This window comes from Panthera onca, chromosome D3 (genome assembly GCF_046562875.1).
Source record: "Panthera onca isolate mPanOnc1 chromosome D3, mPanOnc1 haplotype 2, whole genome shotgun sequence".
Taxonomy (NCBI): Eukaryota; Metazoa; Chordata; class Mammalia; order Carnivora; family Felidae; genus Panthera; species Panthera onca.
This window is the reverse complement of record NC_138350.1, coordinates 6,933,058-6,950,115: the sequence shown is the minus strand read 5'-3', so window position 1 is coordinate 6,950,115 and position 17,058 is coordinate 6,933,058. Positions and strand designations below refer to the sequence as shown.

Below are 17,058 nucleotides of genomic sequence, written 5' to 3'. Positions count from 1 at the left end.
TGGCTTTAAACTCAGGAATAAGCTAGGCCAGACTGAACTTTCATTTTTGCTACTGTTCAGAGGTAGTAGATAGGACTTCTTATATATATGAGATCTTTTTGAAAAGTGAATGATACATTACTTCTTCAGAATTTAAACTTTTACTCCTAGAATTGTATGTAAGAGCTACAGATCTCCATTCTGACAACCTCTGAGCCTTTATACTTTTTTTGGGGTTTTTTTTTGTTTTTGTTTTTGTTTCTGGTGCCTTCTCCCTGGTTTCTATCACCTCTGGAGATCCCAAATGGAGTCAGAATGTGGAATGACAGGTAGTCACTGGATCCACCTACTATTCTCCTCTACCTTCCTCACAGATGCTTTAGGTGAGAGGGTGATGTGTTATGCCAACCGTGTGTGAAATGTCTGACACTTCCTGCAATAATATGCACCATATTTGTAACTTGTTTTTAGCCTACTGCATAAAGTAATGTCATCAGCAAAGGCATCCCAAGGAGAATCACACTTTGTAGGGACTGTTTCCTTGGACTTACTTCCATTATTCTATATGGTAATTGCCGGGTAGTCACTGTTTCCTGTCTGTGTTCATGTTTTTTTGTAAACGTTGACAGATTTCATGTAGCATTGGTAACGAACTTGCATTCCTCTCTTCAGAGGGCACAAGTCTTTGAACACTTCCTAATTCTAGCTTGGCAATGTACTTGTCTTAACTAGACTGTTTTGATAATAAAAAGTAATGTATAATTTATGATAACTGAAGTGCTTTTACTTCCTTTTCTCAGAAGATCCCCAAATCACAGTCACTCATTGACACTTTCATTCAACATATATTCACTGAAGCACTATGACATAGTAAGATATATATTCGGTCTCTATTCCCAGTTCCTGACACCAAGATACATATTTGGTCTCTGTTCCCAGAGCTCCTAAATCCCTTGGAATTTTCTGGGTGTTAAGAGTGTCTTATATTCTAATGAGGCAACTCTTGGTGGGCTCCTAACTTCAGGACAGGGGCTGGTAACCAGAGAGACCAAGCCATGATCAGAAGCTTAGAACTTTGAGCCCCACTCTGCATCCTCCAGGATGGAGAGGGGTTGGAAATTTAGTTAATAATTGATTGTGCCTACGTAACGAAGCCCCCGTAAAATTGTCTAAATTGTGAGATTTGGAGAGCTTCTGGATTGATGAATACATCTACATGCTGGAAGGGTGGTGTTCCCCAACCCCACAGGGACAGAAGCATCTGTGCTCAGGCCCCTTAAGGACCTTGCTCTATGTACTTCTTCATTTGGTTGTTCATCTGTATCTTTTATTATATCCTTTATAATAAACCAGTAAATGTAAGCAAGGGTTTCCCTAAGTTCTACGAACCATTACAGCTTGACATTTGGTGAAATCAGGAGGGCGTAGTGGCTTAAATGCAAATTCCCCTCCCCAACCTGTTCCCATAGAAGAAGTCACCTAGACAAATGACCTTCTCTGGCATATGGAGCAGATGCACTTTCTGCTGACCCCTGAATAGAGAGTTTGAGTTCTCTGCCACCCATGGAATTATCCAAAAGACAATCACATCCTCCTGTGGGAGCCACAGGGCACCTCAATCTCATGATACTGCAAAACATGACTGCCTCCCACTGCCTCTGGTTGTTCACTCTGTTCCCAAATGCAACCTTCTGACCTCTGATTATGTGATTAATAAACTGCTGCCAATTTCACCTGTGTAATGATGGGTGTCATGCATTTGGCCATCTCCATAATCTTAGGATGGGAATACTTCCCTCACCAATGGGGTGAAAAGGAGGTGATTAAAAAACCCCTAATTCCTGGCCAACTGGCCGCCCTCAAAAATTAAAAGGCTTGGCATGGTTTCTGCGCAGTCACTGTCTGTATAAAGCCCTGCCTTGTAGAGCCTGCAAGAAACTGGGACCACCACCCCCCTTTTATTCAAATGAGCCAAACGTGTGCACTGGGTGTGGTTTTTCACTTCCTACTGCTTATATATTTCTCAACCCATATTCTAATCCCATGCAGTCATCATTCTGGGAATCCCGAGTGTCCCCTGACTCATTTCTGCCCTCTTTGGAAGAGATCACTATCTTTTTTTGCTTTTACTGTGATCTTTCAGTTTCCTCTTTTCCAGTCCCAGAAGGATTACAAATTATGTTTCCAGACATGATTCACAGAGAGGATTTTGCATTTGTAACATCCTTAGTTCCTCTTAATTGTCAAGGTCACATGAGACTGAGTCTTCTGGAATCAGCAGAGGAGGTAGCTAACACTGACTGGCCATTTTAACCAAATAATTGCCTTTTTTTTAAAGTTCATTTTATTAATTTTGAGAGAGAGAAAGAACAAGGGAGGGACAGAGAGAATGGGAGAGGGAGAGAATCCCAAGCAAGTCCTGCACTATCAGTAAAGAGCATGACACGGGGCTCGAACTCACAAACTGTGAGATCATGACCTGAGCCGAAATCAAGAGTCAGATGCTTAACCAACTGAGCCACCCAGGCACCCCTACATAACTGCCATTCTTGACAAGGTTGAATAAGTGCCTTATGCAAGCTTGTTGAGTATGGTAACTTATGAGCTATATTCTATTTCTCGAAGCAAAAAATAAGCTCCTCAAAGGCAAAGGGTTCATCTTGGTTTGGGGTCCATTGCACGCCTATTCCAGCACGTGGTACAGTAGGAAAGAGACTCTGGAAACTGATCACCTGAAGTCAAATCCTCACTAATTAGCTCAGTGGCCTCATGCAGTTTATCCAATTCTTAGAATGCTCAGTTGTATCTTTGTGTCCAAGGGTTGTTTTAAGTCTTAAATATTATAAGTGTAAATGTATGTAGAGCACTTTGCTCACCACCTGTTGCAGTGTAAGCACTCAATAATGTTGGCTATTATTATTTTTTAAAGTTTCAGGGGCACCTGGGTGGCTCAGTCGGTTAAGCATCCAACTTCTGCTCAGATCATGATCTCGCAGATCATGGGTTCGAGCCCCACATTGGACTCTGTGCTGACAGCTCAGAGCCTGGAGGCTGCTTCAGATTCTGTGTCACCCTCTCTCTCTGCCTCTCTCCCACTTGTGTTCTCTCTCCTTCTCTGTCTCTGTCTCTGTCTCTCTCAAGAATGAACATTAAAACAATTTTTTTTAAATAAAGTTTTAGCCATAGGTCTAAATATGCTAGCTAGTGATTGATGTTATTTTTTTTTAAGTTTATTTATTTTGAGAGAGAGAGAAAGAGAGAGAGCACGAGCAGGGGAAGGGCAGAGAGGGAGAGAGGATCCCAAGCAGCCTCCACGCTGTCAGCATGGAGCCCAACTCAGGGCTCTATCTCACAAACCATGAGCCAGATGCTTAACCAACTGAGCCACCCAGGCGCCCCTGTTATTTGGATGGTGCCCTAGTATCACTCCTAAACCCCAGGCCCATATATTTAACCACCTCTAGATATTCTACTTAAAATACTTTAGAGGCAAACCAAATGGGTACAAAGGAGAAATCACTATCTATCTCTGCTCTCTCCACCTCACCCACAGGTGCTCCTCCAGAAGTTCCAAGCTCAGCAATAGCGTCACCTGCCATCAGCTCAATTTCCCAAACCAGAAATCCAAGGGACAGTCTCCATGTCCCCTGTCCCCTTTCTCTATCCCCATTCCATTTAATCTCATTAATTCCCTCAGCAAACATTTACCGAGCAACCCAGCACTGCACAGGTGCTGTGGATAAACAAGTAAACAAGACAGGCTCCCCTGGAGGCTAGGTGCAGCGCGGGAAGCAGGTAAGCGATATGTAAAGAAATGAGATGGGAATAGCTTGGGATAAAGGATATGAGAAAAACAAGCAGCATGCTGTGAAGAAACAATAGAATTACTTCTGACAGGGGTCAAGGATGGCCTCTCCAAGGAAGTGGCATTTAAGCTGGATCTGAATGTCAGGAAGTTGACAAGTTGGAGGAACACAGGGACAGCAAGTGCAAACACTGAAGTGGAAAAGAAGTGTGTTCCAAGAGCTGCCCAATGGCGAGTATGACAGGGACATTTACTATACAGTCCTCGTCTTCTGGGTCTATTTGGGGAGGGACTTGTTTTCTTACTGCTTCATAAATGGTGTGGGTCCATCCCAGTGAACCAGAAGGTTAAAGAAAGGCAAAATCCACACAGGCAAGAGTAACCATGGGGGGCTTGTGGAGCTCGTGAGACATGAGCTGGCCCTCCCTAGACGAAGAGAGCGGGAACATGGGACACACTGTCTGGTGGGATGAGAAGAGGCACTGCTGACAGGAACAGCAGCATGAAGCAGGCCCAGAAAGAAATGAGAATGTATGTGCTCAGATTACTGGTAGACCTGGCTGGCTCCCCAGAAAGGAGATGAAGATTAAAAAGAGACTGATTTGAGGAACTTCCTTAAACAAAACAAACAGAAAAAAAAAAAAAAGCGTAGATGTTTGGACCAATTGCAAAGTCAAGATGGGGCAACTCTTGGGTTGCCCAGGGACATGAGGAGAGCAGTGACTCAAGAACATCCTTTGGGCAGTCATGAGGATGTTGGCTGGAGGGGAAACCTAGAAAGTTGGCTGGGATCATATAGGAGTGACTAAGGAAGCAACCTGACGGGAACCCCTGGGGGAGGGGAAGGAGAAGAAAAAAAAAAAAAAAAGGAGAGAGAGGTTAAAATGGGAGAGAGCCAAAGCATAAGAGACTCTTAAAAAATGAGAACAAACTGAGGGCTGATGGGGGGTGGGAGGGAAGGGAGGGTGGTGATGGGTACTGAAGAGGGCATCTTTTGGGATGAGCACTGGGTGTTGCATGGAAACCAATTTGACAATAAATTTCATATATTAAAAAAAAAAAAAAGGAAGCAACCTGGACTCCTAAGTTGGTGATGGTGACAGGAAGAAAAGAAAGAATCCAAGAAAGAATTGTGTTAAATTCCTTCAGGTCCAACAATGGGGGATTGGTCAAATACATTAAGGCACACTCATGTAACAGAGTTGCACACAGCAACTTAAGATGATGCCAGAGATGGGTATCAAATGACACTGAGAGACAGTCAAGGCAGGACACAATGTGCATGACATTTTTCCTTAAGGACAAGGTGAGCCTTTAATAAGAGTGCTCTCTTGCTCTCTCTCTTTTCCAGCAAAGATAGTATTTGTTAAAAACCTTTAATCTTTCTTGAATGTACATTTAAGAAGAGCCTCCTCATTCCTCATTGGAATATACCATGGATAATGACAAATCAATTTAGAGATATCAGAAAAGGTCAATGGCATTTCCTGAAATCCAAAAATCCAGATTAAAAACCATCTTTTCAGTTTTCTGTCTATCATGGTTTGTTTAGGTAAGTTAATGAAGAGTTAGCTTATGGCTGGCTCTCTACCCTGTCATGGGCTGAAGTTTGCACCCCCACTGGATGCACATGTTGAAATACTAACCCCCATTATCTCAGAATATGACTGGTTTGGGGGATATAGCCTTCAATGAGGTGATTAAGGTAAAATGAGATCATACAGGTGGGCTCTATTCTAATCTGACTGGTGTCCTTATAAGAAGAGATTGGGACACAGGTGCAGAGGGAAAGGACTAGGAGAGAAGCCTAGATAAAATGAACCATGTTGATACCTAGACAGATGTTGGAGTTTTACCCTCCAGAATTGTGAGGAAACAGATTTCTATTGTTTAAACCACACTGTCTAATCCAGTGAAGAAATGGGCAGAAAACACGAATAGACACTTCTCTAAAGATGACATTCGGATGGCCAACAGGCACATGAAAAGATGCTCAACGTCGCTCCTCATCAGGGAAATACAAATCAAAACCACACTCAGATATCACCTCACGCCAGTCAGAGTGGCCAAAATGAACAAATCAGGAGACTATAGATGCTGGAGAGGATGTGGAAAAACGGGAACCCTCTTGCACTGTTGGTGGGAATGCAAACTGGTGCAGCTGCTCTGGAAAACAGTGTGGAGGTTCCTCAAAAAATTAAAAATAGACCTGCCCTATGATCCAGCAGTAGCACTGCTAGGAATTTACCCAAGGGATACAGGAGTACTGATGCATAGGGGCACTTGTACCCCAATGTTTATAGCAGCACTCTCAACAATAGCCAAATGATGGAAAGAGCCTAAATGTCTATCAACTGATGAATGGATAAAGAAAGTGTGGTTTATATACACAATGGAGTACTACGTGGCAATGAGAAAGAATGAAATCTGGCCCTTTGTAGCAACGTGGACAGAACTGGAGAGTGTGATGCTAAGTGAAATAAGCCATACAGAGAAAGACAGATACCATATGTTTTCACTCTTGTGGATCCTGAGAAACTTAACAGGAACCCATGGGGGAGGGGAAGGAAAAAAAAAAAAAAAAAGAGAGAGGTTAGAGTGGGAGAGAGCCAAAGCATAAGAGACTCTTAAAAAATGAGAACAAACTCAGGGCTGATGGGGGGTGGGAGGGAGGGGAGGGTGGGTTATGGGTATTGAAGAGGGCATCTTTTGGGATGAGCACTGGGTGTTGTATGGAAACCAATTTGACAATAAATTTCATATTTAAAAAAAAAAGAAATAGACTAGCTTTAGGGTATTTTTTCTGATATACAATTTTTTTATTATAATAAATATTTCTTTATTAAAATAAATAAATAAATAAATAAATAAATAAACCACACTGTCTATGGTGCTTTGTTATGGCAGCCCTACCAAATACACCTCCTTTCTTTCTTTTTAATTGTAACAAATATATCCTGAATATAAAACATAATGCTTGGACTTGGCAGTTTGTCAGATACTGAAATATAGAATTTCCATATGATCCAACTATTCCACTCCTAGGTATACCCAAAAGGACTGAAAGCAGGGACTCAAATACATACCCATACACAAATGTCCATAGCAGCATTACTGACAATAGCCAAAAGATGGTAACAACCCAGTGTCCACCAACAGATGAGTAGATAAACAAAATGGGATGTATCTATACAATGGAATATCATTTGGCCATAAAATGGGATGGAGTTCTGATACATTCTACAACATGCATGAACCTTAAAAACATTATGCTAAGTGAAATAAATCAGACACAAAAAGCCACACGCTGTATCATTCTATTTACACGAAATACCCAAAACAGGCAAATCCATAGAGACTGAAAGTAGAATAAAGGTTACCAGATGCTAGGGGAGGAGGGAAACAGAAAGCTGGTGTTTAATGGGTTCAGAGCTTCTATTCGGGAGGATGAAAAAGTTCTAGAGATGGATGGTGATGATGGATGGTGATGATGGTTGTACAACATTGTAAATATACTTAATGCCACTGAATTGTACACTTAGAAATAGTTGAAATCAAATTTATGGTATATATATATATTTACCACAATTTTTTAAATTGCCAAAAACAAAACCAAAAACTAATGCATAGGCAACTGAGCAATTTTTACATTTTGTGGATATTTCTTTATGGTATTAAAAATATGTACTTTCTTTACAGCATCTAGACTTTCTTTTAGTCTGAGTCTCAAATGGAGGCTGCGGCCAGCTTTCTGTTCAGATTTCCTCATACCCCCCAAAGGCATATAAATGTGTCTTGTAAGCAAATATTCCAGTGGAGACCCCAGCAGGGCCAGCAAGCCAGAAGAACAATATTTGCAAGGATGTGCAAGGAAGAAGGGATAAGCCAGAGGTTGGTGGGTATAAATCTTACCTTTGGCTTTCTTAGGGTGCAACTCAAGCACTGACCTTGCCTGAGGCATTGACTTTGCCATCCACCATCAGGAAAAAAAAAAGTCTACTTTCCTAATGGGAATAACTCTGCCTTCGCTTCAGATAAAGCGCTAGAGGACAAGGTTCACAAAGGCACTTGCTGATCCCTGTGTTGAGTCAGGCTCATATGCAGGTAGGCATCGAATGTGCACTGCGACCATTCACAGTTTGAGGACTGCCTGGCACAGCACTTGGATTCAGCTTTGCTTGTTCAGGGTACGTCTACAGTTGTTCCTGTTGCCAGGAGAGCAAAGTGGTTGGCCTCCACGGAGGGTGAGGTGGGAAAACCTGTCTGCAGCCAGGCAGAGCCAGTGAGCCATTACTGAGCGTCTTCATGATGCAGAGGCTTCTGAATGTGCCACAGAGGCCTCATCAAAAAAGGGCTGGGAAGGTCGTCCTGGAAATGAAGGTGGCCCCCAGGAGAATAAAGGGCAGCTGAAGCTGCTGCCTCATAGAAACACATCCAAATGTCGACCTGAAGCAGAGGGGTAAAATGACAGTGAGTAGAACATTTTAGAAGAGAAAGGAATTCCTGTGGGAAATTCACTTTAAATAAATCCAATCTAAAAGAATCCACATTTACAAAAAAAGTAAATAGTGTGGGTGAAAGTGATTTTTGTTTTACAAAGGGTTCATAACAAGATAAGATTCCTTTCAATAACATTTCAATGAAATTATATAAAAATGGAGTCCTCCTTTTTAGGAGCTAATCTATCAAAGAGCCTGGGCTGCAAACAACTAGCTGTGAGAACCCTTGAGACCTCATCTTAGTTTTCTTATTTGCAAAAGGAAAAGGCAGGGCTGAATATGATCTCTTAAGCACTTTTTTTTTTAATTTTTTTTTAACGTTTATTTATTTTTGAGACAGAGAGAGACAGAGCATGAACAGGGGAGGAGCAGAGAGAGAGGGAGACACAGAATCTGACACAGGCTCCGGGCTCTGAGCTGTCAGCACAGAGCCCGACGCGGGGCTCGAACTCACGGACCGTGAGATCATGACCTGAGCTGAAGTCGGACGCTTAACCGACCGAGCCACCCAGGCGCCCCTCTTAAGCACTTTTAATATGAAAATGATTCCTCCAGGGACGCCTGGGTGGCTCAGTCGGTTAAGCGTCCAATTTCAGCTCAGGTAATGATCTCACGGTCTGTGAGTTCGAGCCCCGCGTCGGGCTCTGTGCTGACAGCTCAGAGCCTGGAGCCTGCTTCGGATTCTGTGTCTCCCTCTCTTTCTATCCCTCCTCCACTTGCACTCTGTCTCTCTGTCACTCAAAAATAAACATTTAAAAAAAGAGAGAGAAAAATAAAATCCCAAGTTCATACCATCGTCTCTGAGGCCCTATTTGATCTGGCCCCTGACTACCTCTCAGGGTCTTAGCTCACTTCACTCTCCTCCTTGCCCACTACACTCCATTCATACTGCCCTCTTTCTGCTCCTGGAACATACCGAGCTTGTTTGTACCTCAGGGCCCTTACACTTGTTCCCTCTGCCTGGGATCCTTTCTTCCCGATTTTCAGAGTTGGCTCCTTCCTGATGTTCAGATCTCAGCTCAAATGCACTTCCTTAGAGAGGGCCTCCCTTGAGCTAGTAGATATATAAGGAATTCAACACCCAGCCAAGGATGCACATTCTTTTAGGGTACACATAGAACATTTACAAAAACAGACATTAATTAGAATATATATTTCCTTCGATGATCAATATGATACAGACTAGGTTCTCCAACTGCATATCAATGAAATTAGAAATCGATTTTTAATTTTTTTAATTAATTAATTTACTCATTTTGAGAGAGAGAGAGAGCAGGAGAGGGGCAGAGAGATAGGGAGACAGAGAGAGACAATCTCAAGCAGGGTCTGTGCTAATAGCACAGGGCTTGATCCCACAAACCATAAGATCATGACCTGAGCCAAAATCAAGAGTCGGTTAATCAAGTTTAACCAAATGAGACACCTAGGTGGCCTGGAAATTGATTTTTTAAAGATGGATTTTAAAAATGTTTGGAAACCAAATAACATACTGCTAAATGACTTTTGGAAATATTTAAAACTAGATAATAATAAAAACACCATGTCAAAATTGGTGGGACACAGCAAAAGCACTACTTTAAAGGGAAATTTATAGGTTTAAATACATTTATCAGGAAACAAAGTTTAAAAAGACATGACCTACAATCAGTTAAGCGTCCAACTCCTGATTTGAGCTCAGGTCATGTCTCACAGTTCGTGAGTTCCACACCCGCCTTGCGCTCTGCTCTGACAGTGCGGAGCCTGCTTGGGATTCTCGCTCTCCCTCTCTCTCTCTGCCCCTCCTCTGCTCGTGCCTTCTCTCTCTCAAAATAAATAAACAAACAACAACAAAAAGACATGAGCTAAGCATTCAACTCAAAACACTGGGAAAAAAGAGCAGCAGAACCAACTGAAAGAAACAAGAAGGAAATAATAACGATTAGGGCAGAAACCATTGAAATACAGAGCAACAGAGACAGCTAATAAAACTAAAAGCTGGCTCTATGAAAAAACTAAAAAGACAGAAGCCTTGCCAGAGATGTGTGTCTAATAAAAAGAAGCAAATAAACTAAAGAAAAAGAACATAATGACAGTCACAACAGAATTTTTTTTTAAATATTAAGACGATTATAAACAACCATGGGATAATAAATTTGCATGGCTTTCTCTGACTGCCCCTACTTACTATTTTTATTGTCTGTTGCCTATCTCCTGGCACTGGAATGTAAACTTCTGGAGGCAGAGGTTTTTGTCTGTTTGGTTCCAGATAAACACCACATACTGTATAACTATTTGATGAACGCATGGATGGATGTCCCCAGTAAACCAACACAATGAGGTCAGGTGAGTTCTTCCCAACACAGATGTTTCGGTTTGTCTTTAGAAGATTTGCCCAGGGACAAGGACAACTGCAAAGGAATCCTGGAAAAGGTCTCTGGAGGCTGATCCTACCAATGATACAGGGCTACCACACCTTGGTTATTTTGGGAGCCACTCAGAGAAGCTATGACTTTCTGGCTCACAGGCCACAACTGTGCACACATCCTGGATATGAGGAATAACAGAAGGGAAAATAGTTTGGTGGTCCCACAAGAAGTTAAACATAGAATTACCACAGGATGCAGCAATTCCGCTCTTAGGTATATACTGCAAGGAATCAAAAACCAAGGACTCAGACTAATACTTGCACACACGTGTTCACTGCCACACTATTCACACTAACCAAAAGGTGAATGCAACCCCAATGTCCATCAGCTGATGAGTGGATAAACACACAGGATATGCCCATACAACAGAATATTATTCAGCCAGAAAAAGGAATGAAACACTGATGTGTGCTACAATATGGATGAATCTCAAAAACATTATGCTAAATGGAAGAAGCCAGACACAAAATGTCATGTGTTGTAGGATTCCATTTACATGAAACATGCAGATGGGGTGAATCTACAGAGACACAAAGCAGATTGGCAGTGGCCAGGAGCTGGGAGGGAGAGGGAAGTGGGGAACCACTGCCTAATGGGTGTGGGGTTTCCTCTTGAGGGGATACAAGTGATCTGGAACCAGATAAAGGCAGTGGATGCACAACACTGTGTGTATGTTAAATGTCATGGAATTGTTCACTTTGAAACAGTTAATTTTATGTTATGTGAATACACACACATACCATACACAATACACAATACAGACCAAATACACATTTGGCCAAATGGCTACGTGTTAACATCAATAACCACAGCCCAATGTCTCTGCCATAGTACAAGCATAAATCCGAAGATTTCCCAAAGGTTTGTTATTTCAACTTTACTATTACATTTTACTAATCAAATTTTCAAGTTTGAATTTTATAGTATATGAACATTAATTCCCTAAGACTGTCCCCGGGATTGTTCCACTGAACAATTGGATATTGATTTGATGTTCACTTCAAATTGTTCAAAGGCAGAGCTAAGATACTTTTGGCTGTTTTGCCAGAACAGAGCACTGTTGATAGTGATGTTGCTATCAAATTATCAAATTTTCCTTGCTTCTAGAGACTATACCATTGTGGTAAAGACATGTCCTCCTCAACTTCTGTACTTGAAAACTGTATTGACAATGATGATGCATTTTCATGGAAATGATCCCACAAACTAAAGCTTTGCATACTGTTTGAGGATACTTCCTGAATATTTTCAAAAGCAAGCTACAGATTTTCTTCACTCATATTTTATTTTTATTGTATTTTTTTCAGGTTTTATTTTTAGGTAATCTCTCCACCCAATGTGGGGCTTGAACTCATAACCCCGAGATCAAGAGTCTCATGCTCCACCAACTGGGCCAGCCAAGTGCCCCTCTTCACTCATATTTTAAATTTCTTCTTCTTTTTTTTAATGTTTATTTATTTTTCAGAGAGAGGTAGGCGGAAGGGCAGAGAGAAAGGGAGACAGAAGATCCAAAGCGGGCTCCATACTGACAGCACCAAGCCCTATGTGGGGCTTGAACTCACAAATTGTGAGTTCATGACCTGAGCTGAAGTCAGACGCTTAACCAACTGAGCCCCCCAGGCACCCCACATATTTTAAATTTCTATTATCTTCAGGCCTTTATTCTTATTCAAATTATTATTTAGCCACCAAAAAATCTCTCCTAATAGCCTGCCTATCAATTTTTCTATTAAACTTTTTGAAAGTTCTTTTCATTTTGAAAACAAAATCGTGTCAATCATTATTTTACTTTAGTTATAAATGTATTTTATTTATTTTTTAATGTTTATTTTTGAGAGAGGGAGAGTGAGAGAGACAGAGTGTGAGTGGGGGAAGGGCAGAGAGAGAGGGAGACAGAATCTGAAGCAGGCTCCAAGGCTCTGAGCTCTAAGCACAGAGCCCAATGCAGGGCTCCAACTCACAAACTGTGAGATCATGACCTGAGCCGAAGTTGGATGCCCAACCGACTGAGCCACCCAGGTGCCCCTCTAAATGTATATTTAAACAACTGATAACATTTCAACATATAAAGAACCTAAGGAGACCTTTTTCATTCCAGTTACAACTAGAATACTCACCTACATTCAAAAGTGAATATTAATGTAGTAACAACATTTTGCAATAACTTATAGGCCTCATTCATACTGCTCACATTGATACTCTGATTGGAGACGATGGTTACTTAGGCAATTCCACATTCATTGATGGCGTAAAAGTTCAGAGAGGCTAGAAATGATGCTGAAGTAGTCAAATGATTACTTGGCTTTCCAGAAACTGAGACCAAAACCAAAGTCAAACGGCAGATTTGGGCCAAAGAGAAAGCTGAGGCCAATGGGTCCTGCCTCTAATAAAAAGGCTGATTACAGGGAACAGGAGATGAGCCTTCTGGATATTTCTCAGGGCAGGAAAGAGGCAACATTTACCCTCAGCTGGCTCAAAGAAAGTGACTGTAGTTTGTCACCTCACTTCCCATTTAATTTCCTACTGACAGAGAAATGATAAAACGAGAAAAGAGGAAGTAACTGAAGAGACAAGACGCCTCTTTCACAAACACTTCCTCTTGGTTGAGCTAACTCTCAGGCACACCATACATCTCTCGTATCTCAGCACAGCTCATGTCACACACCGAACACTTGAGAGTTATCAAACTACTCAGATGCATAGTGTTCAGCCTACACTTAAGAACAGGAAAGAACTGGGAAAATTCCAAGGAAGGCTTTGTGATTTGCTTACATGAACTTAGAGGTGACTATTATCTGCACCCAGACAATGGAAATTCAAAATGTTATTTTCAGGTAGATATTTTTGGAGTGTGACGAGTCCTTCCCTCTGTGCTTTTGTTCTCTCTTCGCCACCAATTATTACCAAGAGAAATCTTTAATGACAGACGGGGGCATAATAACTAGGAAAAAAGCAACATTTCCAGAGTGTTTTATCAAACACTAATGAGACTGAGCTTTTACTCAACTGTAAAATGGGATTCTGAGTATCACTCACATGTAGGTGGTTTTCAGAACAGACAGTGCTATGCAGAGCCAAAGAAACCTGTATTCCATTGTGTTGGATTTAGATCTGCTAGAGCTCTTTATTTGGCTAATAAAATACAATAATCGCTGGGGGCTGGGAAAGATTAACACACAGTTCTGTGTATTCTAGAAATTTCTTTCTGTCTTCAATAGAGAACAAAGTAGATGGGTTTTCTTTTTTTTTTTTTAATCGTGTTTCTAGGTTTATATTAGCATTTAACGGCTATATATTTTTTTGAGTATTTATTTATTATTGAGAAACAGAGAGAGACACAGCATGAGCATGGGAAGGGCAGAGAGAAGGGGAGACACAGAATCCAAAGCAGGCTCCAGGCTCTGAGCTATCAGCACAGAGCCTAACGCGGGGCTCAAATTCACAAACCTCGAGATCATGACCTGAGCTGAAGTTGGATGCTTAACCAACCGACCCAGCCACCCAGGCGCTCCTAGATGGGTTTTCGTTATGAGACAAGTTACATAAAACGTGCACCTTTATTGCTTTTTGTTGTTGCTATTGTTTTGTTTCGTTTTTATTCAGACTTCCAGGTAGGCTTGAAGTGGTTGGATATGAGATCAGGAAAAGTGAGGTTTAGAGGCTACATTTCTTGGAAAGCCTTCCTGCTTCTTGCAACAGTCCCTTCTGTTTTTTAACAGATCTAGATCAAGTTTAACCAGTACAAGTCTCTTGAGAGTGAAGCTTGGGGTGGACCCAGGGAGTGTGGTAAGCACTGTCAACAGGCAGTGGGGGCCTGGCTCAGAATCCATGCTATCATGAGCCTTCCTGAAGCTAGTTGGTCGTCTAGCTTAGTCCGTCTGAGAGTTACCCACTCACCCCGCTTGCCAAGGGACTTCCCCAGCTTTAGCAACGAAAAACCCCATGTCCTGGCAAACGTTTCAGTCCTAGGCAAACCGGGGCGGCTATCACCTAAGGATTTACCTCTCTTGCTTTAAGCTGTACTATATATATACATCCTGGGTGGGTTTCAAATCACTATAAACTTTTCAAGTTAAATCTGTGTGTTTTGTAGACTTTGTCTCTTTATATCACCTACCACAGTATCTTTTTCTATCCTTGAATAGGACTCCCACCTAGTTACCACAAAATCATCATTAAATGAGGCAAGCATTTCTACTCTGTTATAAATATTTATTTTTCCACTTATTTTTTAAGAGAAAAAATCCAAATTCACACAAATGGTCTTAAATTTTTTTAAAGCTCTCATTTTGTTTGGGTGAGAGACTTATCTTCTGTGCTTACAAAACTTATTTTGTAGGGGGATATCATTGTCCTAACTGAGTTAGCTTTGTACATCTCCCTTGAGCCCTGGTCCTTTGCCACATATTTGAGTGTACAAAGAAAAACATACACTGAAATCCTCCCAGAAGGAAACAAACAAAACTGTCCCGAGATTAATCACTAACTAAAGTCCTTAATAATAAATTAAATTCTTTGTAGCTTAATCTGAATTAAGAATCTTATGTTCATAATACTTCTACGGAGTTAGTAACCGTATTAGTTTCCTATTGGTGCTGTAACAAACTGCCACAAATTTAGTGGCTTAAAACAACACAAATATATTATTTTATAGTTCTGGAGGTCAGAAGTCCAAAATGGGTCTTGTGGGCTAACATCGAGGTTACATTCCTTCCGTAGGCTGTAGAAGGAATTCACCTGTTGCCTTTTCCAGCCTCATTCCTTGGCTCATGGCCTCAAGCTAGCAATCTCTTCCCTCTGACCTGCACTGCTGTTGTCCCAGGCCTTCTCTATGTCTTCAGCAGCCCCTCCTTAACATTTTTGAAGGACCCTTGTGAAAAGCTCACCTGGATAATCCAGGACAATCTCCCCATCTCAAAATCCTTAACTTAATCACATCTGCAATGTCTCTTTTGCCAAATAAGAGAACATATTCACAGGTTTCAGGGATTAGGACATGGATGTGGAGGGGGCACATTATTCTGCCTCCCACAGTAATTAAGACACCATCTTAGAAAGTTACCAGATTTGACACTAATGGCACTGTATCTTTGGGTCTTATTTTCCGAATCTGTTGGATAATCCTTCCAAATATTTAGAATCTAATAGTTGTAAGTAAATTTGAGATATTTGATGACACTGTATGCTAGCATCAGGGAGCATGATGAAACGTACGGGGTTTCCAATAACTATCACCTCCATAAGCAAGATTTCTCCCATGTCAAGTTAACCCCCACAATCCTCATTATCCCTTAATCTTGGTACACACCAAGTAGTCGAGCCACAAAAACAATCCCACATAACACTGCACACTGATTTAGAGTGAACAAAACAGCTTCACCGCATCTGAGGGCTGCATAATGAAATAATTAAGAGCCAAGATTCTGGAATCAGACAAACATGGACTCAAATCCTGGCTCAACTGCTTGTATGGACTCTCAGAGTCTGTTGTTCTCTTCAATGCCTACCTCATGCTTCATGGGAGACTGAATGAAATGAAGTTTATGAAGCATTTAGCGGTGTCTTGGCTGTTGTTATTACTATCACAAAGACAATGCCATACTTGACACTGTAACACTGATCTCCATTTGACATAAAGAAACACTGCCAAAAAGTTAATAGCTCTAAGGATGCACAACCAGTAAATAACCATATTCCAGTGCCTGGCACACACAGGACCCATTCCTGAATACCTTGTTTTCAGTTAGAGCAGACCCAGTCCCTACACGTCAACCTCACAACTGTCCCATTACCTCCTGAGTTCGCAGCTTCATCCCCATGCATCCTCTACTCTCTGTCACCTTCCAAAGGGGGTGGCATCCAAGGTCTTTTTTACATCCAAGACCAAATGTCAAAGGCGCTCGGATTTCAAAACACAGTTACAGAAAAACATCCAGTTCAGCAGCAAGAATATCATACTTCCCATTTTCTCCGTTTCAATAACCTGTAATCCCTGCTACCATGAATGAGAGAAGACATTTGCGGAGCATATATCTGATATAGAATTGTACGTAAATACATAAAGAACTCTTAAAACTTAAAGGGGCAAATCACTCAATTAAAAAGATGGGCAAAGGATCTGAACAGACATTTCTCCAAAGATGTACAGATTGGCCAACAAGCACATGAAAAACTCAATCATCATTAATTATGGAAATGCAAATCAAATATACATACAAACATTTACATGTTTGAGTATGGGTAGATTACAATCCATATTGATTAGTTTCAGGAATCCTACTGAGATATTAGAAAACATTTCTTGTTAAAGGGACTCTGGGTTGGATAGGGCTGGGACGCACAGAGGATTATCTATGATTAGCACATGGCC

General features: G+C 41.3%; 1 protein-coding gene across 1 annotated transcript in view; it reads right to left on the bottom strand.

Annotated features, from left to right (window-relative positions):
* The window catches only part of IFT81 (intraflagellar transport 81), a 191,455-nt gene that overhangs the window by 167,672 nt on the left and 6,725 nt on the right, over positions 1-17,058 (bottom strand). The gene's annotated exons all lie outside the window — the stretch shown is intronic.